The sequence below is a fragment of the Antechinus flavipes genome, chromosome 3, assembly GCF_016432865.1.
Source record: "Antechinus flavipes isolate AdamAnt ecotype Samford, QLD, Australia chromosome 3, AdamAnt_v2, whole genome shotgun sequence".
In the NCBI taxonomy this organism is placed as follows: Eukaryota; Metazoa; Chordata; class Mammalia; order Dasyuromorphia; family Dasyuridae; genus Antechinus; species Antechinus flavipes.
Genome location: NC_067400.1, coordinates 499,771,322 through 499,796,527, shown reverse-complemented (window position 1 = coordinate 499,796,527; position 25,206 = coordinate 499,771,322).

Genomic DNA, 25,206 nt, shown 5'->3' with positions numbered 1-25,206 from the left:
GCAATAGAGTAGGAATGCTTGGTAATTTAGTTCGAGAAAGGACTTCAATGTTTGGTATTATATCCTGGCATGTAATCTTCAGAATCTTTATAAGGCAATTTAAATGGAATTGACTCAGTTTCCTGTCATGGTGTTGGTATACTGTTCAGCTATCACTGGCATATAACAATGAGGTCAGCACAACAGCTTGGTAATAGTCATGCTAAATATATGCAGATACCACAGTTACAAAAATCAAAGTTTTTGGGTAAGCATATGTTGCAGAAGAGAAAGAAATGGAAAAATTCCATGAAGAATTTTAAAAGATTATCTATATTAAATTAATGTGTATTTTTTTACTCAGAGACTTTAATACAAAGAAAGAAAAAAGCAAAGTAATGAAAAGCATATTTCAAAATATGGAACAAAATAAAAAATGAGAAAGATGAAAGGATTGCAGTGTCACAGAATCCTTATGACAATATATCACAAACATTTTCTTTCAGGGAAAAAAACAAAACAACAAATAGAAGCCAATGAATTTGACTAATACTGAATCAAATAAAAACTGAAATTGACATTTTAATATATTTAAAAACGAGTCTTTGTTGATGTGATACCCAGCCTTAAGTCAACTATTTGTGATTTGTAAAGATTAAATCATCAGTTTTATTTAAAATAATAATTGTATTTTTATATCTCATATTTATGTAGTGCTTTATATTGCATGAGATAACCTGACATAGTAAATGGAAATTTAACTCTTGAAGCCAGGTAGAAATAAGCTCAGATTCCATCTCTGACATGTATGGTCTATGTCTCTTGAGCAAATCATTGAACCTCTCAGTTATCTAGGAAACTCTTTAAACCCTAACCTCATAGAACTTATAGAGAAGGTCAAGCTGAATTAACAGAGAAACTTTGCTTTGCTTTCCCTAACTACTCTAATGCTTTTACATCATAAAGTAGTTTATATTATCTCATCTGATCCTATAAGAGAGTTACTCGAGACTTTAAATCCCCCCATTAAAAGTGAAGAAAGCAGAATTGTTGTTTGACTTGCCCAAGTTTATTCAGCTACTTAGTCAAGTGTCTCCTGTCTCCAAATTTAATACTATATAATATATATGTGATATATATATACACAAACATATTTAATGAATGTGTATATATATGTACATATGTATATACCTATAGTTTATTCTTGTCATGAGGCGCTTTACATCAGATCACAGATTTAGTACTACAACACCAATACACAGGTTCTTTTTTACAGATAAAGCATCTTGAGGCTCAGAGAGATCAAAGCACTAGCCCCAAACTCTCACATAGAGAGTTTCCTGCAGAGCCAGGATTCAAATAGAGGTAGTCTGATTCCAAATCTAAAATGACTTTTATTAAATCATGTTTGTCAAATTCATAATAAAGATGAATGTATCACAACTGAAGGAGAATTGGGATCTAAGTCCAATGTTCCTGAATGATTTGGGTAAGTCACATGAACAAGTGTTTATTAAGGACCTACTATGTGGAAGTTCATGTGATCTCAACTTCCCTGAGCATTATTTTCTTCATCTTTAAATTGAACAGATTAGACTAGATAGTCTTCGAGGGTTCTTCTAGCTTTAGTTTGTATGATTTCATTTTAATTTCACAATGATTCCATGGAATAGAGAGTTTAAATTATTTTTTATGGATAAGACATTAGACTCAAAGAAGTTAGTTACTTGAAGGTACACAAACATAAGAGGCAGAGTCAGGAATTAAGCTGAAGTGTTTTGACTAAAAATCTAGCATCCATTCCAATATACCAGGATCTTATTTGAAGTGTGTGTGTTTGTCTTCAGCTCTTTTATTGAAGAAAAGTCCTAGGACAAATTTAGGTTCTATAAATTGGGGAATTTGGGGAGACTTTGAAGTTATGATATTTATTCTAAATGAAGCTATTCATCTTTTCTATTCAAATGTCTTTCTTCACTGAAATTCACATTTTCTGAATAACTAAAAGGCTTTTTATTTGAAATTTTGTATCTTGAAATGATATGAAGAACACTAATATTATTTCTATTTTAATTACAAAAATGCAAACCTTTTTAAAAAGTCATTTGTTTAAATGCCTTCTTTATTTAAAAATACATAGCAATTCAGTTATCAAAACTGAAACCTCCACTGAATAGGTGAATGAACTTCATATTATTGATGGAGAACCTGAGTGCTGGTGATAAAGGGCAAGGATGTGTTCCCATTACAAAATATGTGAAAACAAATGTGATCTCTGTACTATTCATCCCCTTTGATTTCAGATAGCATCTTGTTCATTTTCTTATTCAGTTTGAAACAGGAAACTTTTATCTCACTTAGATTTAGATAATTTTTTAAAATATGGAATTTTTGACTCCAATCAGAATTGGGATAGAGGATAACAGCTGTATGAAGGATGAAGCATTAGATTCTCTCTTCATTTCCTAGGACCACTTAAATCCTCAGAAAAGCACCCTCAAAACACTCCATAGAGAATCGGCATGACTTAAATTAGAATTCAGAGTTCTTGTCTCTGGGTCTTGTCCTTGATTTATAAATTCACAGACCAGGAGATATAAGAAGCTAAAGTGATATTGGGATCATCTCCCCTTGCCCTTTATGACCCTGTTTGTAAAATCGTGATGACAAAATGCTCTTCTAAGACCCAGTGAAATGTGAAATTTGGTCAGTTTCAGTTTTTATGTGTTAAATATTTTACCTTGCTCTATCTTTCATTATATTATATTTATGGATCCATTACGAATAGCTAAGTGCTATTTTAAATTGAAGCTAGTATTTTTCTGTGAAATATAATCTCCTTTTGTCAGATACCCAAAGAAAATAGACTATATTTTCTCTACTCTTCTTACCATACCCAAGAATAAGTTTCACAATATCTAAATGCTTTGTGGAAATATCCGAGAGTGACAAGGGCTAAATTTATTTGCTTTTATTGGCAGGATAGGAGGTGTGTGCATGTAGGCCAACAGCTTTGGATACCAGGAAAACAGAAACTGAGTAAACCCCTACCATCTTTCTGACAAGGTACCAATAAAATGGAGAGGGGAAAAAAAATGAAACTGTTAGGGTAATGAGAATTATACCATCTTTTCCCTATTTCATAGAATCTCAATTGTCACTTAAATGCACATTCTGGCTATTATGAAATATAATCACAGTTTTTAATAGCATTAATCCCTCCAAATCATTTATTAACATAATTAGCATGGAGCTCTTGAAACCATTGTCTTGCCTTGGGCTTCATCATAGGCCTAACCAGCAAACTAACCATTAACTGCTGATAGCGACCTATTCTGCAGGGACTCAGAAGCATGATATAAATGAAGCTTAGAATTTGAGCTATTAATTGGGGGGGGGGGAAGGGAAAGAAGGCTTGCCACTCTAATTTATGCCTACTCTTTAGCTGAAAGATTGTTTTGCTTCATTTTTGAAATGGATTAAAAGTATCCTATGATTTGTTAGCTTATTACTGAGTATATTTTCAGTTCTATATGAATGTTTTCCCTTTGAAGTCATCAGCCTAAAGTAATAATAACAATAACATTTCTACTGAGATTAAAGGTTAGCAAAGGATTTTAAATAGATATTAACTCATTTTATATCAGAAGATAATCTATATCTATATCTATGTTTATATCTATACCCTGAGGATGAAATAAGAATACATCATAACTAAATTTTCATATACTTGGAAGAATTGACATTAATATATTATTCAATTCATCCATCTATCAGGACATGAATATGCCTTAATAAAGTATTGAGCTTTGTGTAATTTGATTTTTAATTTTGCAATGATGTTTTCACAATTCTCATAAATCACTTGCTTTTACAGAAGAAATTTATTCCTTCATGTTTGAATGGGTTTATTTTTTAAATTTTAAATGTTATAATAATGCTGCTTGTTACTTTAACTTTTGTCATACTTCCTTCTGAAAATCAAAGTTCAGGTTTCTTCTGTGTTTTTGTTTGTTTGGAGGATTTTTTTTTCTATCATACTCCTAAGAATTAGATATATTGAATCTGTTGGTGTTGGGATAATTTATGTGTCATTTGGACCTCAAAGTACATTTTGTTATTCAGATTTCTTTAGCATGCATTGACACCCATGCCTTTCTCTGAAACAGTTTATCATCTGTTTTGTAACTAAGAACCTTACAGAATTTCCTGGCTCCTGAGAAGTTAAGTACCTTAACTATGGAAGTATAATTAATATGTTTCAAAGATAAGATAGAACTAAGGTCTTTCTGTCTGTGAGGTTGACATTGTCTTCCCTAGTCCTTGTTGCCGCCGAGAAAGGAGGAAAGATCACGTATATCCCTATGCTGTTCTTCAGGAAAAATTATTTCATATGTTAATTTTCCTAGGAATTTATTTTATATCCATTTTATTCATGAGATTTTATATTTTGGGATTTTATAATTACATCGTGTTTTACAATTTATTAAAAAAAAATCTTAGGGCAGCTAGGTAGTGTAGAATAGAAAGAACACCAACTCTGTAGTCAGAAGAATCTGAAATCAAATCCAGCCTCTAAAACATGACACTTATTAGCTATCTTCCCCTAAATTCAAACTATTCCATGAGAAAATTAGTAGTAATGATAATTTCTTAGCAAGACTTTCCCGATCCGCTTCAATTATTGATTATATCCAATTATATATATGTGTGTATATATATATACATATATATATACACATATATATGTATATATATATATACACACATGCACACATTTTATGTAGCATTTCACATATACTATATAACAATATTATATATACATAATTTTACAAATATTGAGTCATTTGATATTACAAGATTTTATATATATATATATAAATCAATACCTCCAATCTGGCACTTAAAATAGAACACATAACTAAATCTACATAAATTTGGAGAAATATATGCATATATACAAGCATATATGGACATGTGTATATTTGTATACTCTATCAAATGTTATAGCCTAAACAATATATATATAATGTATACATATATACATATATGTGTATATATATATATATATGTATGTATTTGTATATACACATATATGTGGTTATACATAGTTTTTTCATGTGCATACTTCCCATTCCCATTAGAGATACTTGAGAGGAGATACTATCTTTTACCTTTCTTTTATCTCCTCAGCACTTAGTTCAATTCCTGGCACTTAATAAATACTTATTGACTGACTATTGTCTACCCGTGTAGATGGGAAACTGAAGGCTAAGTGGATTAGATGGTACACTCAGAAGTTTCCTGGATCAAGCAACCTTGCCTGGATTGTCAAGGTTATGATCTAAACTTGAATTTTCTAGCGGATAGAAAACTAGGTCTAAAGTCATGGAAACCTAATTTTGAGTCCTGTCTTTGGTCATATGATTCTGAAAAACTAACTTAGCCTCTCAGCAAACTCTCTAAGATTATAAACTGCGGAGAAGATACTGATCTGTATTGGCAAAAGGGAATTTTCTTGTGTGGGAGTTGCATATAGCAATGAAATCCCAGGTGCATATTCCTATTAAAAAGAAAAACAGTGTTTTAAAATCTACTTTATCTTCTGTTTTTTGATACTAGTTGTTTCCTTTAAAAATATGCTGATTATTTTCTTTGCCTGCCATTTATCTTTACTCTCCTGTTAAAAAGAATTATTCAAGTTCCCAGTGCTTCCTTACTTATCAGTGGGCGATCAAAATGCATGTAAAGTGCCCAATTCAACTAGAAGAATATAAGTTTCTTGAAGGAAGGGACCATTTGTAGGTTTGGCTTTTCTGCCCCTAATAGTTAGCAGTAAACACTGGAGAGATGGAATAAATGTTCCTTGAATTAAATAGACTTCCTGACATAGAACAAAAGCCATTTAGAGGAGAATAAATCTTTCCATGTCTCCTAGTCTTCATAATAATTTAATAATATTCATACTAACTTGTCCCATAACCTATCGAGGTGTCCTCAGTTGAAAGATATAATCAGAAGGAATACTTCTATGGAACACTGATTATCAACAAAAGTAGGTAAACACTGAAATTTCCAGGTGTGCTGCAAGAGAATATCATAGAATTTTACATCTTGAGGGCTAAAAGAGACCATGATGAAACAGAAGTAATTATTTCATTTTACAGGAGAGGAAATTGAGCCCAGAATCACCATATATAATCTGCCTATTTTTTCTTCCTTGCCCTTTCCTCCTATTAGCTTTTCCTTTCCTTTCTTAAAAGGATCAGTGGGAAGAAGAGAAATTTACAGAACCAAATGAATTCTTTTATTCACAGAGATTAAAGAGCATGAAAGAATAAAATGGTAATGCTGGTTGTTTGTATTGCTAACTACATAAGAACATACACAGATCAATTAACATAAATTATATATTCTTGCAATTTCCAATTTCTAATCCATAAATAATTACAATTTTAAAATATATCAGCAAAAAGATATATATTTATCAAAAGTACTTGATACTGTTGCCTTTCTTTGGAAACTTGGTAAGTGCTTCAAAGGTCTTAGAAAGTTGTTGATTTTACAGTTGGTAGGTATCTGATTTTGTTCAAGATTGTATCCTAGATTTGCTTCATTCAATACAGGAAAAAAAAAATCAATTACAAAGAATGTCTGAAATCATCAGTCATACCAGGACATTAGATTGAGCCAGGCAAGCTAAAGGCTGAAAGCAATAGTCCATAGTCAAGGTGATGGTTTGGATGCAAGGTGATATAAAAGAAAGTTTAATAAAAAGGTAGATCTGAGCTCAGATTGCTCCTCAGAAGCCACAGATCACAACACAGTATTAAAAAACCCGATAATTATGTCACATATGAAAAATGACTTAAAGCCTTGAAATTTTGCAGATAAAAATCAAGAATGTGTGTGGTGTTCTCTTATTTAAAATATAATGGTTCTCTATGGGAGAGCAGGTTTCTTGAGGAGGTTTTCTGGAGGCAGCCTTAGTTTCAGTTGAAAGCAATAATCACATCAAATGCAGCCAGCTGATAAAAGTTCAAACCTTTAATTGTGTCCTTCAATATAGCTCGATTAGTTTTCTTAGAAGCCATCTCTCTGCTTGGTTCCAAGAGCTCTTGCAGATTGTCTCTTACTTCTGCTTCTGCTTTATTCAGCCTCCAGCCAGCACAAAGGTGGAAGATGGAATGAATCTCTCTTGCCTCCGAGAGAGGGCTTCTGGCTCTTAATCTCCCAGAGTGCTCCTTCCAAGTCTTTTCTCCTTGCCTGGGGGCCAGCAGCTTTCTGGAGAGCCTTTCAGACCAGCCTTGATCTCAGTGCGGGAAGTACAGGAGGCCAGCCACCATACCAAATATCTCAATCCAGCACCAAGGTGAAAGTTGGAATAAATCTGTCTTGCCTCTGAGAGAGGGCTTCTCGCTCTCCCAGAATGCTCTGTGCTGTCCTAGAGTGCTCCGTGTCTGTCCCAGAATGCCTCTATGTCTGTCCCAGAGTGCTCTCTGGCTCTGAGAGCTTCTTGCTTATATGAGCTCTCTAAACAAGCATTGTTTCTATCAGTTCTACTTAGTACTTTGTTTCAAGTTCTGGCCCATAACATCTCCTTCTAAGATCAGATCAATCATACTGAACCATTCTAAATTAGATAATTATTGTCTCTATCAATTCTAATCACTTAACACTTTCTAAGGATTCCAACAAATGTGGAATTAAGGACTTGAGGGGGAAGGCAATTGCTTTTGCAATACTCTTCTGTAGATTTTTGTTGCTTTTGTTTTTGCCTTACCCTTCTCATTCATTTACATAGTGAGATACAATGGATCTTAAGCTCCTGAGGAAAACAGTGATTCTTAGTGATGTAAATTTCTAAGAAGTTTGCTTGGAAGAGTCATTTGAAATGTATAATTATCTCTATTATTATTATCATTATACTATGTTATGGAAATACTTGTTTTATTCCATAAATTTAAAATATATTTTTAAAAAATGGAATAGATTGTGGGGGTATAACATACCTACAAAAGACTAAATAGAAATTCCAATGACTTTCTAAACCTAATTCAGATTGCAGCTTAGAACAGAAAAGTAGATCTGGCTATTGAGATGCAAGAAGTTAAAGAACAATAGACTAAATTTCTGCACACTCTAACAGACTGGTTATTTTGGGTGCTAAAGAGCTTGACCTCTGAAGCCAATTTCTTGGAGCTGATAGACTTCTTGCTTCTTGTGGAAATGCAGTTAATTTTCATAGCTTGATATATAGATGTGTAAAAACATTGCCTTTGCACCACAGCTGAACTTAATTTGTGGAGTTGAAGCTGCAGAAGATAATTGAGATATAGCACCTATTTCTTTTGGAATAGATCTGGAAAAGATAACAAGTCAGTTGACATCTTCAGTGAAGAGCAGATCCAGCCAGAGCAATACTAATCAGGGAACAGAGCCAGGAAGAACAGAGAAATGATGTTACCAGAAAGCATAGGCAGTCCTACAGAAATAGAAATATGGATTGCTACTCCATTTATGACCCCTGGAGATATGTGTGTGTCTATCCATATTCATGCCCAGATTATGTCTAGATGTGCACTCCTGAAAATGCATATTCACACCATACATTTTCATATATGTGTGTTTCTGTATACATATACCCTTGCCACAAGTGAGTCCTATATCCCATATTTTGTCCTGCACACATGTGATCCCTAATGATTTCCCATTCAGGTGATTCCTAATGATCACTTTTCCCAATTAAGGTTTGCAAATATTTGAGAGTATGCCTCACATTTGTGGAATCTGGAAAAGAGCTTCAGTTATTGGTTTTCTTACTATGATATACATAAATTATTTTTGTTTTAGATGAATTTATTCTCATGATAACCAATAAAATAAAAATCTTTGATGACCTATGACTTTGCATGGAGAGTAACTTGAACTTGAGAGTATTTTTTCTAGAAGGTATATATGACAGGGGGCCCCAATTGTCACACAAATTATTTTACATAAATTATTTCATTTGATTTTTGGAAAAAAATCACCATAGAATAGCATGGTAATAAGGGGCTGAAGCTGCAACGCTGTAGTAAATAAAGATTGACCCTTGAAATAAGGAAAATTTGGTTCAAGTCTTGCCTCTAACCAATATTGTCTGATCCTGATCCAGTTGATTTATTTCTCATTTCCCGAGACTATTTTTAATACTGTTAGTCATTCAACAAACACTTTAAAGTACCTATAATGTGCCAGGTGCAGTCCTTGTTCTCAAGAACAAATTGCTCTGCTCTGATAGATGGAATTTCCTCATTTGGGAGTTGCATATATCAATTAAAGCATAGGTCAAATCCTTTATCTTAAATTACAGAAGAGCAAATTAAGATGCACAGCAGAAAAGTATCTTGTTCTTGTTCATGCAGTGGATAGAGGATTGGACTTGTGGTCACAAAGATCATTTTATATGTTTTCTCAGACACTAGTTATATGAACCCTGGGCAAGGGAGAATGCCCAGAGTGTGGAAATGAAGTGTTTTATGAGGACCAGCAATTTTAGAGAACATAAAGGGAGTTAAATGCAAAAAGACTAAAAGAGTAAAAGAGGCCAGATTGTGAAGAATTTGATTTAGCTTTATCATGGAGCACCACTGAATATTTATGCAAATAAAATTTAAGGAATATACATGTTATACTCTCTTCCAGATAGGGAGAGATAGGAAAATGAATGGGCAAATGACCATCTGATTTCAATTTTCTCACAAGGAAGTTTCAACAATAATCAGTTAGCCACCTGATACACCTTTTCTCAAAACTTCAGATTGTCTATTGCCTTCCCAAACTAGCTAAAGTGAAGGGGGAGAGGCAACAGTAGTTAACTCTAAGTAGTTTCTTTAAAACCAGTCTCTATAATTTGAATAGTCTTTTGGCTCTCCTATTTCTTTTTCAAATTCATCCACTGTATATCTCAGTTTAACCTAATTTTCTTGTAGCATAAGAGGAAAGCAGCACTATTTCTTTAATTGTATCTGGAGTCAATGCTCCCAGGAGCAAGTATACATAGGCATTGTAGACTTTATCTCTGCCAGCAAAAGCTGTTCTCCAGTACTTTTCTATATTATATTTCATATCTTTTATTTTCTAAATTGCTTCATACTATTTCATAGGATTTATGTTGCTAATATTCCCGAGAAGGTTTTATTCCCCCAGAGAAAAAGTGAAAAATGACAGAAATTCTCATACAAAAATTATCTTCTCCAAGTATCTGAGTTGTGCTGTTCTCTTCCTATAGAATGAAGAAAAAAGGGCATATAGTGACTTATAGAAAATATCTACTGACTTTTTACATATTGAATAGGTTAGGACTGACTAGACCAGAACTGCAAATACATGGCCTGCAATATTCCAAACCAGTGTGATCCAAACCAGGCTAAAATGTAACTGAGAAATAATTAACAGAATAAGTAAAAATATAATTTTAAAAAGGTCAGTAGTCTTAATATGTGGTTTCCTAACTCAGTATGTAGGGGAGCAAAGTGAATAGAGAGCTGGGAGTTCAAGATTTCAAATCTGGCCTCAGTTTCTTACTATCTATATGACTATGGGCAAATCACTTAATTCTATTCACTTCAGTTTTTTCCTAAACTTTGTGATCCAGGGCTTGGTTCAAAGGGAGTATCACTGGATGATTTTGACTCTCATAACTGATAGAGATAGAGTGATTGTATGCTTACACAATGATGAAGGATTTTGCTCTTCTAATTTATGTACCATTTATTTAATTTATTTAATGAGATAATATTGACTTTCTCACATTTCTTTAGAGCTCTTCATTATAGTTTCGTATTTTTCAAAGTAATTAACTCTATTTATCAGAAGATTGTAAAATACCATAACAAAGATAGCTAAACCAATATGTTTTCTTGAACGTTTTCTAAGGCTTCCAGGAAGAATTCATCTACCTTCACCTAAGCAATCTTATGGATTTAATAGTTATTGTTTTATTAATTATCATCATCATTATGATCATCATCATATGTGTAAAGATATGTGATTTTATTGGCTTAGAAAGATCCCTATAGGGAAACTCTTTCTAGTAATATAAATTTGCACTTTTCTTTCTTTCTTTTTTTTTTATTATAGCTTTTTATTTACAAGATAAATTCATGGATAATTTTTTAGCATTGACCTTTGCAAAATCTTCTGTTTCAACTTTTCCCCTCCTTCTCCCACCCCTTCCCCTAGATGGCAGATAGACCAATACATATATGTATTTAAATACAATATATGTATACATATCCATACAGTTATTTTGCTGCACAAGAAAAACTGGACACAGAAATAAAGTAAAACTAACCTGAGAATAAAATAAAAAAAATGAAAGTGGACAAAAACAGAGGGAGTGGAAATGCTATGTTGTGGTTCACACTCATTTTCCATATTTCTTTCACTGGGTGTAGCTGGTTCTCTTCATTATTGAATAAATGGAACTGATTTGGTGTTAAATTAGGACTTTTTCTAAAGCAAATAGTGTTAGAAAGTTACCTGGGACACTGAGAAGTTGAGTCCCTTGAACTTGAGTCAAGTCGACTGAAGGTATAGAGATAATAGTGTCAGAGACAGTACTTGAACCAAGATTGTCCTGATGTCCTGATGTTCTGCTTTGTCTCCAAAATCATATGTTACATCTCTTTTTCTTTTATTCAGTTTAATTCAAGTATTTATTAAGTTCCTACATAATACATATCAGATAATGTGTTGGGCACCAGGGATACAAAGCAGCAATGGTTTACTATAATATTATTATTTATTACACTAAAAGGATACTACATGTCTGTGAGTAACTACATATTAGGTAAAGCAAAGTAGTTTTAAGTGAGAAGCAGTGTTTACAATGGGGGGGGGATCAGGAAAGACCTCATGGAGATGAACTTAAACTGTGATTCGAAAAAGGCTAAAAATTATGTATAAAAGTGGTGAGGAAGATTTCATTCCAGATGTGGGGACTATTTGTACAAAAGTTATTACTCAATAAACAAGAATCTCAATGTGATTACTATACACCAGCTACTTTACTACGGACCGGGGATACAACAACAACAAAAAAAAGGAAAAATAGTCCCTTTTCACAATAAGATTATATTTTAATGAGGAGACAGCATATACATGCATACATATGTATACACACACACACACACACACATATATATATATATATATATATACATAAAAAAGACATAGAGATAGTACATGGATGGAAGGGAACCTCACAAGAGAAAGTTCTAATAGCTGAAGAATTGCAAAATAATTTTGTAGAAGGTACTTAAGATGAATCTTCTAAGGGGCCAAAGAAGCTAGGAAATGGAAAAAAGAATGTTACATAAGCAGAACAATTATGTAACTAGGGATAGCGTCAATTTCCATTTCTCCACTCAAATTTTCTTTATTCCTTCTTACTCTACTCTGGACTTTACAAAAAGTAGTTCATCTTTTCTAACTAAGATCACCTGGAGAATAAAAATCTCTTCTTTTTACTGCTCTTTACAACCCATTTTCCTACCAATAATTACCAATTCCAAATGTACAAGTGGGCCAGTTAAATAGCAATAGAAAATTAGAATACAGAGTAAACTGAATTAAGTATGCTGTATTAAATACACTTATTTGCTCAAATTAATTCATTTTTCATTTAACAAGTCAATACAATGAATTAAACCTTGCTTAGGGAAAAAAGGGGGAATAAAATTTACATTATATCTACTTTGTACCTATTATGTACTATGCTATACCTATTTTTCAAATATTATATCATTTGATGCTAACAAATCCTATAAGATAAATTCTATTATCATTCCCATTTCATATTTGAAAAAACTAAGACAGATAGAGATTATTGACCAGGGTAATGTAGATATTAACTGTCTGAAGTCAGATTTAAACTCAGGTCTTGCTGACTCTATTTCCAGTGCTCTGTTCACTTCCCTACTTGGCTACTATTTATTAATTATTCTTTGACTGAGTCTCAGACAGATAGCAAAATACTATCCTTGGGGAAGATAAAATTAAAGAAAAATTCAGGGTAGTTGGCATCAAGGTGACAGGTTGACTGTGTCCCTCTTCTTTTAGACAGGAGAACAAAAAAACCACAAAGATTTAAATATGGATTTGGATCATTATTCAATTCTTTGCTTTCTCCATGAAGTAATCTAAGTTGGTCAAACTACTTAATAATCCAAGGCCAGAATCTTCTGGAATTGGTAGTTATTGGTAGGAAAATGGGTTGTAAAGAGCAGTAAAAAGAAGAGAGATTTTTATTCTCCAGATGATCTTAGTTAGAAAAGATGAACTACTCTTTGTAAAGTCCAGAGTAGAGTAAGAAGGAATAAAGAAAATTTGAGTGGAGAAATAGAAATTGACTCTATCCCTAGTTACATTCTGTTCTACTGTTTCAGCAGTAGTAGTATTCTATATAGTGCTCTTATTGATCAGACATCCATAGCATAACCTCAAAATTCAGATGGTCTGTACTCTCCTTGCTTTAAATAGTTCCCACTTTATTCTTGTAATGGTTTTCTCACTCTCAATTTCATTAATTTATCTTTTAATTTTCAGGCTTTCCAATTTGGTTTTTAATTGGAGATAAAAAAAATTTTTCTAGCTTCCCTCCTCTCCCCCTCCAATTAGGTGCATAATTCATTGATCTACTCTGTCTCTGTTATTCGTATAAGAATTTAGAGATAAAATATTTTAGAGCTGTATCCCACAAACTTTTCTCATTGTTATCATCTTCCTTAATTAAATTATTATTTTTTTTTTGTTTTATAATTTGTTCTTTGACACACATCCCTTAGGATTAGATTTCCCATTTAGGATTAAGAATCCCTTAGGATTGAGTTTCCAATTAATTTTAATCTGTTTCCATGACCTGTTATGGAATGTTATTTTATTGCATTATGGAATGAAGAGGACCATTTAATATTTCTCTATGCATTTGATTATGAGGTTTCTAATGCTCCCAATTCATGGTAAATTTTTGTATAAATGTCACAGACAACTGGGAAAAAAGTACTGTTTTCTTTCCCTATGCAATTTTTCCTGAAGTCTATCACAGCATATAATATCACTTTTCTGAAATTTTGTGTATCCCCTTAATTTATTTTCCTTTATTTTATGATTAGATTAATCTAGTTCTGAGCAGAACAAGTTAAAATATCTTGACATCATTTCCTTCTACAACTCTTTAACATTTTCTTTAAAAGATGTAGAGCCAAAATGGTAGAGTAAAGGCAGAAAAATCACCCAATCTCTCCCCCAGACTGCTCCAAATTCCTTTAAATAATGACTCTAAACAAATTTTAGTTCTTCAAAAAACTCAAAAAGATGAAACAGAGCATTTTACATTCAAAGACAATTTAGATGATCATCAGAAAAGGTCTGTGACACCAGGACAGGAATCTGGTATGCAGTCCCAGGTCAGGTAACACTAGCACAGACCTGGTATGGTCCTTGACACCAGCAAAGAAGGATTCTGTTGCTTTAGCATACTAGATCTTACAGCTACAGTGGAGCAAGACACTCCTAACAATTCCAGGGCAGAAAAAAGGGTTTGTGATCAGAGCCCTAGAAGGATCTCTGAAAACAGTTGCATAAAACTATTGAAGCTCCAGATAGTATACCATTCACCCAGAAAAATCTTAACAAAGAGTTAAAAGCTGAGTCATAGGCTTAAGAAAATGAGTAGACAACAGGAAAGTTCCTGACCATAAGTTACTATGGTAACAAGGAAGATCAAAACATTCAACAGATAATAACAAAATCAAAGGTCCCACATCCAAAGACTCCTAGAAGAATAAGAATTGGTCTCAGACTATGAAAATGCTCATAAATCAAGTAAGAGAGATAAAGGAAAAATTAGAAAAAAAATTGAGAGTGGGGCAAAAGGAAATACAAAAAGGTAATGCTTAAAAAGCAAACTTGGCCATTTGGGAAAGGTAGTACAAAAGCTCACTGAGGAAAATAATTTCTTAAAAATTAGAATTAAGCAAATAGAAGCTAATGACTTTATGAGAAATCAAAATGCAATAAAGCAAAACCCTGCCCAAAAATGAAAAACAAAAAAGAAAAAAGTGAACTATGTCAATGCAAAAACAACTGATCTGGAAAATAGATACAGAAGATATAACTTAAAAATTATTTGTCTACCTGAAAGTCATGATAAAAAAGAAAAAGAGCTTGGACATCATCTTTCAAGAAATTATCAAGGAAAATTATCCTGATATTTTGAAACCAGAGGGTAAAATAGAAATTGAAAAAATTCACTAATCATCTCCTAAAAAAGATTCCCTCTCCTCCCCCAACATATTCCCAGGAATATTGTAGCCAAATCCTGGAGCTCCCCGGTCAAGGAGAAAATATTGCAAGCATCCAGAAAGGAACAATTCAAATATAGTAGAATCACATCCCAAATAATAAAAGATTTAGCAGTTTTTAAAATAAAGAACCAGAGGGCTTGAAATATGATATTCCAGAAAACAGTGGATCTGAGACTACAAGCAACAATCCCCTACCCAGCAAAATTGAGTATAATATTTCATGGGGAAATATTTCAGTAGAAATGAAATGAAATAGAGGATTTCCAAGCATTTGTGATGAAAAGTCTAGACCCAAACCGAAAATTTGATTTTCAAATATAGAACTTTGGGAAAACATAAGAATGTAATAAGAAAAGTGATATCATATGTAACTTAATGATAAGGTTTGTTTATTTACATTCCTATATAGGAGGATGATATTGTAACTCATTAGAAATCTCTTTTTATTTTGGAAGTTAGGAGTAGAGGTTAGAGGTTAGAAGAACTAGAAGGAGAAAGAGGGCACAGATATGAGTTGCATATGAAGTGATAATATCTTTTTTAAAAAATAATCAAATTAAGGGGTGAGAGAGGAATATATTGGGAGAAAGAGAAAGGGAATATAAGAATTGTATAAATTATCTGCCATAAAAGAGGCAAGAAAAAGCTTTTACAGTGGAAGAGGAGATAGGGAGCAGAGGATGAAGGAGTGAAACTTACTCTTATCAGAATTGAATCAAAGAAGAAATAACATCCACATTCAATATGAATATAGAAATCTATCTTAATCTATAGGAAAGTAGAAGAAGAATGGGATAAGAGAAAGGATGAGGGTGAAAAAAGAGAGAATATTGAGTGGGGGAATAATCAGAAGCAAAACACTTGTGAACAGATGGTAAAAGGAAAGAGAAACTAGAATAAATGGGGGTGGGAAATATGGTTAACAATAGTAATTGTAAAAATAATTTTGAAGCAAGTTCTCTGATAAGTCCTCATTTCTCAAACACAGAAGTAACTATGTCAAATGTATAAAAAGTAAGAACCATGACCCAAGTGATTTTTTAAATTAATTAATTTTTTTAGGATTGGAGATCTATATTTTCCTTCACAACATGATTTTTATGGAAATGTTTCATATAACTTCACATGTACTTTCTTAGTGGGAACTAGAGCTGGGAGTAAGGGAGAAAATCTGCAACTCAAAAGTTTTAAAAACAAATATAAAAAAATGTTTTAAATGAATAAAAGGAACAATATTTCAATTAAAATATGGATACTTTTACCATTTGGGGTGTGTGTGTATAGATTTGCATATATTATTGATATAATTTTACTGTTCAACTCTTTCAATTAGCTCTATTTTTTGCATTTGCTTTATCTGAGGTCATGATCGTATCTATGTTTTTTTAAAACCTCAACTGAAGCACAATAAATTTTATTCTTACTATTTATTTTTATTTTATATTTGTCTTTCTGTGGTGTGTTTCTTGTTTAATCCATTTTGCTATTCACTTTTGTTTTATGTTGAGGTCATCTCATTCACATTCAAAATTAAGATTATTAACTGTATATTTCTTTCCATTCTATTCTCTGTTAATCCTTCTCTCTCTCTCTCTCTCTCTCTCTCTCTCTCTCTCTCTCTATCTCTCTTTTAACCCTGTCCTTTTTCGAAAGATAGTTTTGCTTCTGGCTGCAACTTCTCCCATTTGTCGCTCACTTCTCTCAGTCATTCCTTTCATTTTCTTATCCCTTCCCTTTCTTAAAATCTTTCAGAATAAGGTTGTCAGAGAGGGTGTGATCATCTCCTTTTTAGTGCTTTCACCTCTCTTCCTGAGAAGTCAGGGAGGGTGTGATCTCCTCCTTTTCAGTGCTTTCACTTCCTTTTCTGAGAAGTCAGGGAGGGTGTGATCACCTGTGTTCTAAAACAAAAGAAAGCGGGAGATGTAATGGGCTGAGGCTTGAGTTGATGCACTGAGGTCCCAAGCTTGTGAGGCTAAATAGTAATTGGACCATACTCTATTAATATATATGCTTGGGGAAAGAATGGCCCCGCCCACTCTGTGCTGGTCCTGTTGTGTTGTATTGGAAATGATGATTTTGGTGGGTAGAGTCAGGGGAGTGGAAAGGGAAGCGGAAAGGGAGACTGCTTGCTGGTTTCTTGACACAGCTGCTGGCATTGCTATCAGGACCCCCCCTTCCCCTCTGTTCCCCTTTCACCTGCAATCCCCCTTCACTTCTGCTGGCTGGCTTCCTATTGCAACTGCCCATATTACTATTGCAATTCCCCTTCACCTCAAAAAGAATAAAGATTGAAGAATTTTCCCTTAACTGAATTCCTGACTCCGGCTGATTTTATATACATGCTCATCACATAAGGTAAATGTCTATACCAACTGAATATCTGTTATTCCCTCTTTGACCTTATTCCAAAGAAAACAAGATTTAAGCATTGCCTACAACTGTCACACATTTTCCTTTCTCCTGTAAAAATTTGTCTTTTTATAAGTCTTTTATATGAAACAATTTTTTTCCATTCTTCCTTTTCCTTCCCCCTTTTATCTATGCAACCTTCTTCCTCACCTTTTAATTTTATTTTTTATATCGGAACAGAAGTGAATGCAAGGGATAATGTTGTAAAAAATTACCTTGGCATGAGTTCTATCAATAAAAAGTTATTTAAAAAATTCTTTTTTATTTCATTATAGTCAATTTATACCCATGCTCTTTGCTTATGTATACTCCTTCCAACTGCCTTAATAAAAATAAAATTCACAGAAATTATGAGTTATCTTCCAGTATCAGAATTTATAATTTCTCTTTCCTTTTTACCTTCTTATGCTCTTGAATCCTATGTTTGAAAGTCAAAATTTCTATTCAATCTGATCTTTTCCTTAGGAATGATTCAAAGTCCTGTATTTTATTAATTACTCATTATCTCCCCCCCCAAAAAAAAAAAAAAAAGATTGTACTCATTTTTCTGAGTAAGTTGTTCTTAATTATATCGCTACTTCTTTTGCTTTTCAGAATATCATATTCTAAGACTCTGGTCCTTTAATTTAGAAGTTAATATATCTTGCGTGATCCTAACTCTGATTCCATGATATTTGATTGTTTTTTTTTTTTTTTTCTGGCTTCTTATGATATTATCTCCTTGACTTTGGTGCTCTAGAATTTGACTATAATATTCCTGAGAGTCTTCATTTTGGGATCTCTTTCAAGAGATGAGTAACATATTCTTTCAACATTTATGTTATCCACTGGTTCTAGGATATCAGGTCAATTTTCCTTGATAATTTCTTGAAATATGATATGTCCAAGATCTTTATTTTAATAATGAATTTCAGCTAGTTTAAAATTATTAAATTATATCTTTGATTGATTTTCTAAGTCAGTTACTTTTCCAATGAGATATTTTATATTTTCTTCTATTTTGTTTTTATTCTTTTGGTTTTGTTTTATTATTTCTTAATGTTTTATGGAATCATTAGTTTCTACTTGCTCCAATCTAATTTTTAAGGAAGTGTTTTCTTTAGTATGTTTTATATTTCTTTTCCCATTTGGCCAAGTCTGCTTTTTAAGGAATTATTTTCATTATTGGATTTTTGTTCCTTTTATTACGTGGCCAATTTTGTTTTTAAAGATGTTATTTTCTTACTTTTATCTTAGACTGATGAATAGTTTAACCTGAACCTTTTTGTTGACTGTCATTACAGAATTTTATTTGGGGAATTATTTTAAAGTTGTTTGGAGGAAAATTTGGGAGACTTCATAGGACTTCCTACCTTCTGCATACCATCTTGGAACTTTTTGCACAAAGGAGTTACATAGACAGAGCTATGCTTTAAAAATATCAATTTGTTGGCAGTATATAGTAGATTGATTGAAGAGGGGAGACATTATCAGCAGTAATAACAATTAGGAGTCCATTGCATTGGAGATAAGGAAAATATTATGAGCATTCTAGTAGAGAGAATACTCTGTGAGAAAATATTTGAGTTCAAATCTGTCTTTCATATATATTGATTGTGTGATATTGGATGAGTCACTCAAACTATTGATAATGTAGGTAACTATCTAAGACTGTAAACTGCAGAACAGTTGTTGATGTGCTCTGATAGAGGGAAATTACACTAAAGCATTACCCATACTAATGCTTCAGTTTCCTCATACATAAAATGGTGATAGTAGTGGCACCTACTTCTCAGGATTGTAAGAATCAACTGAGGTAATAATTATAAAGCACTTTACATAGTACCTGTCACATTATTAACACTACAAATTTTACCTGTGCTTCTTGTTGTTATTATTACAAATGCCAAAATCTATTTCATAAAAATAATTATCATTTATAGCTGAAAAATCTAATTTGCTTGCATTGTCATAATAATTATGAAATCATGAATGATCCAAATACCATATAACAAAGAAGATACTTTCCGTGCTTAAGCCTTCTATATTCTTATTGATACCCTCTTTAAAATCCTAAATTCCATTATTGTGAGGGTTCTAAGTTCTTTGGAAGATAGGAAAGGAATTACAAAGAGGAAAAAGAGTTAGTGGGTTTATCTTGGAATACAGATAGCTACCAGAGTGTTTAAGGACTACACAAACAAACAAATAAAGAAAGATTTAGTAGACTTAAATATATATATATATATATGTTGCTGGAACATGATCAAAGTCCATAAACCAAATTTTTATGCTGCAGAAAAATGTTCCTCTGTTTCAAAATAATTGAGTACTTCTTAATTTAACCTTCCTGTGATACTCATTTGATTATCAGAACAAGGCAAGCATGGGAAGAGAAAAAATTAAATCTGAATGGTATCATTGATTCAAAGAATAAGAAAATAATTCCTGGCAATCTGATGTCCTTAAAAAGCCCTCAGGGAGATCAAAGGAGTCATTTCTCAATTTAGAACATACTTTGTTTTTATCATCATGTTGCCCTATTGAGATAAATTAAGGAGTTATAGAGACAAAAGTAGCATATAAGTATCATTCCATAAACACCTAATTTTCATGACTTTCAAATTATACTGTAATGACCCTTAAAATTCCTTCCAATTCTGTGATTCTGGCCTAAAGTTTCAATACTAATTTTTTTAAATCTTTCTGTTTTCCATGTTATAGCCATACATATAAATATATTTTTGTGGCAACCTTGCTGAAATACAATTTGTAAACTAAAGTAATAATTAAATGCATGTTACTTTAAAATCATGTTAATGAGTTTCTGGGTTTTTCTAAGATAATTTTTTTTTAAACCATTGTGCCAAGAAAAAAGCCTAGATACAAGTTTATTTTCATGAAATTTTGGCTTGGATTCTCAAAGGAAAGCAATGGGAAATGGTAGTGGGAAGAAGGTAAGGTTATCTATTCTAAAGAAATTTTTCCCAAATAACTTTTTTAATGAGAATTTTCAAGTCATTAAATCTGATTTTCTATATATGGGATGCCTCAAATCCAGAGGCAAATAAAAAACAAAATCAAATATGGCCAGTGAAAACTTAAGACACTTGCTTAGAGGTTTTTCAGGATTGTAAAAACATAATGGGACAGTAAGTAATAATTTTTAACTTCTCTAAATTGGAGAAGGGATGTAGGGTACTTGTTTTTCAGTCGTTTCAGTTATTTCTGACTTTTCTTTTGGGGCTTTCTTGTCAAATATGTTAAAATGATTTGCCATTTCATTCTCCAATTCATTTTACATATAGGAAAGTGAGGCAAAAAAAAAATTAACTGACTTGTCTAAGGTCACATAGTTAATAAATATCTGATGCTGGATTTAAAGTCAGGTCCTCCTAACTCTGGGCCCAGTACTCTCTACTGTACTATCTAACTGCCCCATGTTTAGAGAAGATAAAACTTTGCCCATTTTCAAATGACTTCCCTCTTAGCAAGATCTTTAAAATATCATTATAATGAATATATATGTACATTTATTCCATTGGAGAAAACAAAGTCAAGGAGATTGTTTTGCCCAAGACCAAGCAAAACCTGCCAATCAAAATAAGGGATGAGACATGCCCCCAAATATTTCAACTGTAAGCTCAAATCTCTTTCCACTATAAAACTTTTTTCTTTTCTTTGTGAATATAGAATTTTTAGATATCTATGCATCATAAATATTTTTGTGGGCTATCCTGTAAATTTAAATGGCATTTTGGAGGAAGAGAGGTTGCACTGTTCCACTTTTAAACTACTGACATACACATGACCTGTGAGAATATCAATATGAGATAGAGTAGGTTTTATTCTTTCTGACAATAAGGGGAAGGTCTAGATAAGTTTTGTGTATCATGTTGATGTGGGGACTCCTGAAGCTGTCCTCTGACTTTGGGGGGAACTCTTGAGAAACTCTCCTTGAACTCTGAGAAACAGTCCTGTGGGAAAGGCCTGCCTCAGGAAATCAAGATAAAGTGAATTCATTCTGTTATCCGGGTGGGACTAGCTACACCTTCTATTGAATTTAGTCTAAGACCACTCCTACTTAGTTCAAACTTAAGTGGTCTCATTTAATTGGAGATCTAGATTTGATATTTCTATTGACCTCTATTGAGCTGAAAATTGGCTCAGGGCTCCTCCCATTAAGTGGTCCCATTCACCTGGAAATCTAGACCTGGGTCCACTAACAGTATTGAGGAGGGAATCTCATTAGGCTTGAAACGTCAGTCTCAGATTTCCTATTTAAAGGGCAACTTTGGGGCTTATTTCTTGTAGAGACCCAAAAGGAGGACCATGTCAGGGCAAGGGGCCTTTCCTTGGCATAGCTGCCTGCGAGGACTCCCTCCCATTTAGAAGACATTCTCTTCTCAGTATTAACCCCTTTTTATCTCTCTCTGCCAGAATTTTTCTGCTAGACCTTTACTTCTCTATCAGGATCTTGCCACTGAGGAAGTCAGCCTCCCAGCAAAAGCTAATTTCCCAGTACTAATAAACTTCTTTTTGCCAGTCTAACTTTTCAGGTTTGTGAATTCTTTCACGTTGGACCTGTGCCGACCAAAGAGGGGTTTCCACAACTCTGCTCTGTGCCAAACCTCGTCAATGACATGTGGAAAATCTGAGCTTTTAAAAGAAAATGTCCATTAAATGTTTTTTAAAAGCTCACAACCATATCAAATATTAGTCGGGGTAATTTGGATTTGCTTTAAGTGTCAGTTATGAATATTATCATTTATCTCTAACTACAGAGTCAAATTATAGTTCTTTCCATGACTCAATATTTGATGAAAGACGCTGTGGAGTATTGGAGAATTAGCTTTGAAGTCAGATTGGGTCAGGTTCAAGACCTGTTTTTGACACATGTTGGCTGTGAAATATAGAGTCACTTAACCTCCCAAGTCAAGCTTCTAAAAGTTTCCATTGAAGACAAGGTACTGATCAGCATGGACTGAGGATGTTAAGCTAGAATTTTCTATCCTAACTAATCTACAAGTCCAATTATTAGCCCCTAACCTAAAATAAAAAGTGTGATTACAAGCATTAGACACTTTGAAGTTTACACTCAGGGAAAACTTCTACTCTTAAAACCAGAGAGAGGAAGAAAGATAATTGGTAGAATTGATAGAGGTAGAAAGATAATTGTTTCAAAATTATGAGCAAAGATATTCTTCCCAGATCCCCTCCTATCTGCTTTTCTTCTGGCTTTCTCTTTTGCTAAATCTTTTTAAATATATAATTCTTTATTATCCAAATAAAGGTTGTTTTTATTGGTATCATGTTTTATAATATAGTCATCCAGAATAAAAACATTTTGAGGTGAAATGAATTTTCAAAGCTTTCTTATCTAGTCTTCAGGAACACATGCACAAAGTCTGACATAGTAAGTATACTATTTGACTGACTGAGATACATTCTTATTTCCTACATATCCTGAAAAAAAAGTATAGCATGTAAATTGTTTTCTATGTGTAAATAAATTGGAGTAGAGCTAAGACTTTTACTGTAACCTTAAAAACATGTTCAATAATAATGAAATATCCTCATGATGTCATAAAGTCATAGATTTTGAACTAAAAATTTAGAACAAAAGTCCATAGATTTGGAAGGAAACTGAGAAGTAGTCTTTTACAATTTCCTCAATTTAGGGATAAAGAAACTGAAGTAATCTGAGGGTTTACATGTCAAGGTCACACATATATAGTAAGTGAAAAAAACCATGATTGGAACACATGACCCAACCCTTGATCCAAATATGCTAAATTTCCTCTACCACTTAAAAGTTCCTTATATGTCAAGTATTTACTAGCATTTTGAAAAAAAAAAAGTATATGTCAATATTCTCTACTTTTGCATTCCTATCTATTCTAGTAATTTGCCCTTTTGATCTTCCCCTATCTCTCCATTAAGTGCCAAGCATACCTTATTAACTACCTTCTTCCTTATTGCTTAGGAATACATGTGGATTTTCCCCATTTAAAAACCAACCAAACAAACAAACTGTAATGCCAGAGAAATTGAGCAAGATAGAAATTAGAGAGTATTTTAACAATTTATTAAATGGAGAGATATACTAGGACCAATGGATCCATGTTTGTTCCCAAAGCTGAATGAGACTATTGTCTCCAAGAATCCAGTAGTGAATGTCCAATACAAGATTCTTTTATAGAATAACAAAAACAATGATATAATGGGGGAAGTACCTGGATGGGGATGACCTAATGGGGGAAGGCATCTAGTATGACATAATGGGATGTACTGGAGAGGCTCCTAATATTCTAATGATATCTAAAATGGATAAAGACCTTTATCCCATCAAACATTAAGAGGGAATGATTATAACCTGAGGCAGAGTAACTGAATAGGACAATTAGGGAAACTGGGTCAGAACATTAAAAGGGAACTGTGGCACAACATTCCACACTCTCTCTCTTCTAACTATTCAAATCATTGAATTACCTTCCTCTAGAATGTATCAGCACCATAATTGACTAATCCTATCTTAAGTAAATAAACCAAATAAAAACCAAAATAAAGCTAGAAAAATTCAAGTACTTATGGCAAGGACAAGTCTCTCCCTGATGACCCCAGAGTTAATCAGTAATACACAAAGGCTTCCCACTACAGTCCTCTGCAGTTGTGCTGCCCATTCAGAGAGGCAACCCACTCCAGGGAAGAAGGGTGAGGCTTGGAGTAGCTGCACTTGTCCCTGCCCAGAGGAACAGACAGAGTTGCAGAAAGGATCAGATTTCTGAGCAGATTATTCATTTAAACCAAGGCAGACAAACCCCAGACTTTTAGAGGCCTGATACCAAACTGAAGGTACTTTTAAGTATGCTGAAATACTAATTAAGGACATGCGGTAACAGGAGTGGAGAAACAGATCAGAGAGACTGCCAGTCCCAGGACAAGTGTCTGATTTCTGGTTCTTTCTAAAAAATAATCACCAAAACTGAGTCTGCCAGGACAATTCAACAGAATAAGGGATTTCAAAGTTAAACTATAACCAACAAATCATAGTCCAGTAAATTTAAGCAAGGAGTAAAGAACTGTTTAAAGGACTTCCAATTAAATCTGAACTAGTAAGATAGGGGGTGAGAGAGAAATGCCTAAGAAAATACACCAGTTTCTCCAATTTCCTATGTCTTCCTTTTTTTTTTTTTTTCTTATGGAAAGGAATTATCAAATAACTATTCCACATATAAATCCTAAATTCCTATACATATACATAACAGACTAAAAATCCCTCAAACATAACAGCAATTGTTATACAAGTTTAACACTTTCCATCCAAAGTGGAATACAGTAATAACAGTTAACAACAGTTAATAACAGTAATACAGTTAAAATTTTACCAATTCAACCACTTTCCCACTGCCCCATATCAGTCCAAATTATGTCAGGAACAGGGGCGATGGTTTTCTCAAAAATTACTTCCTGCTGAAAATGGGTG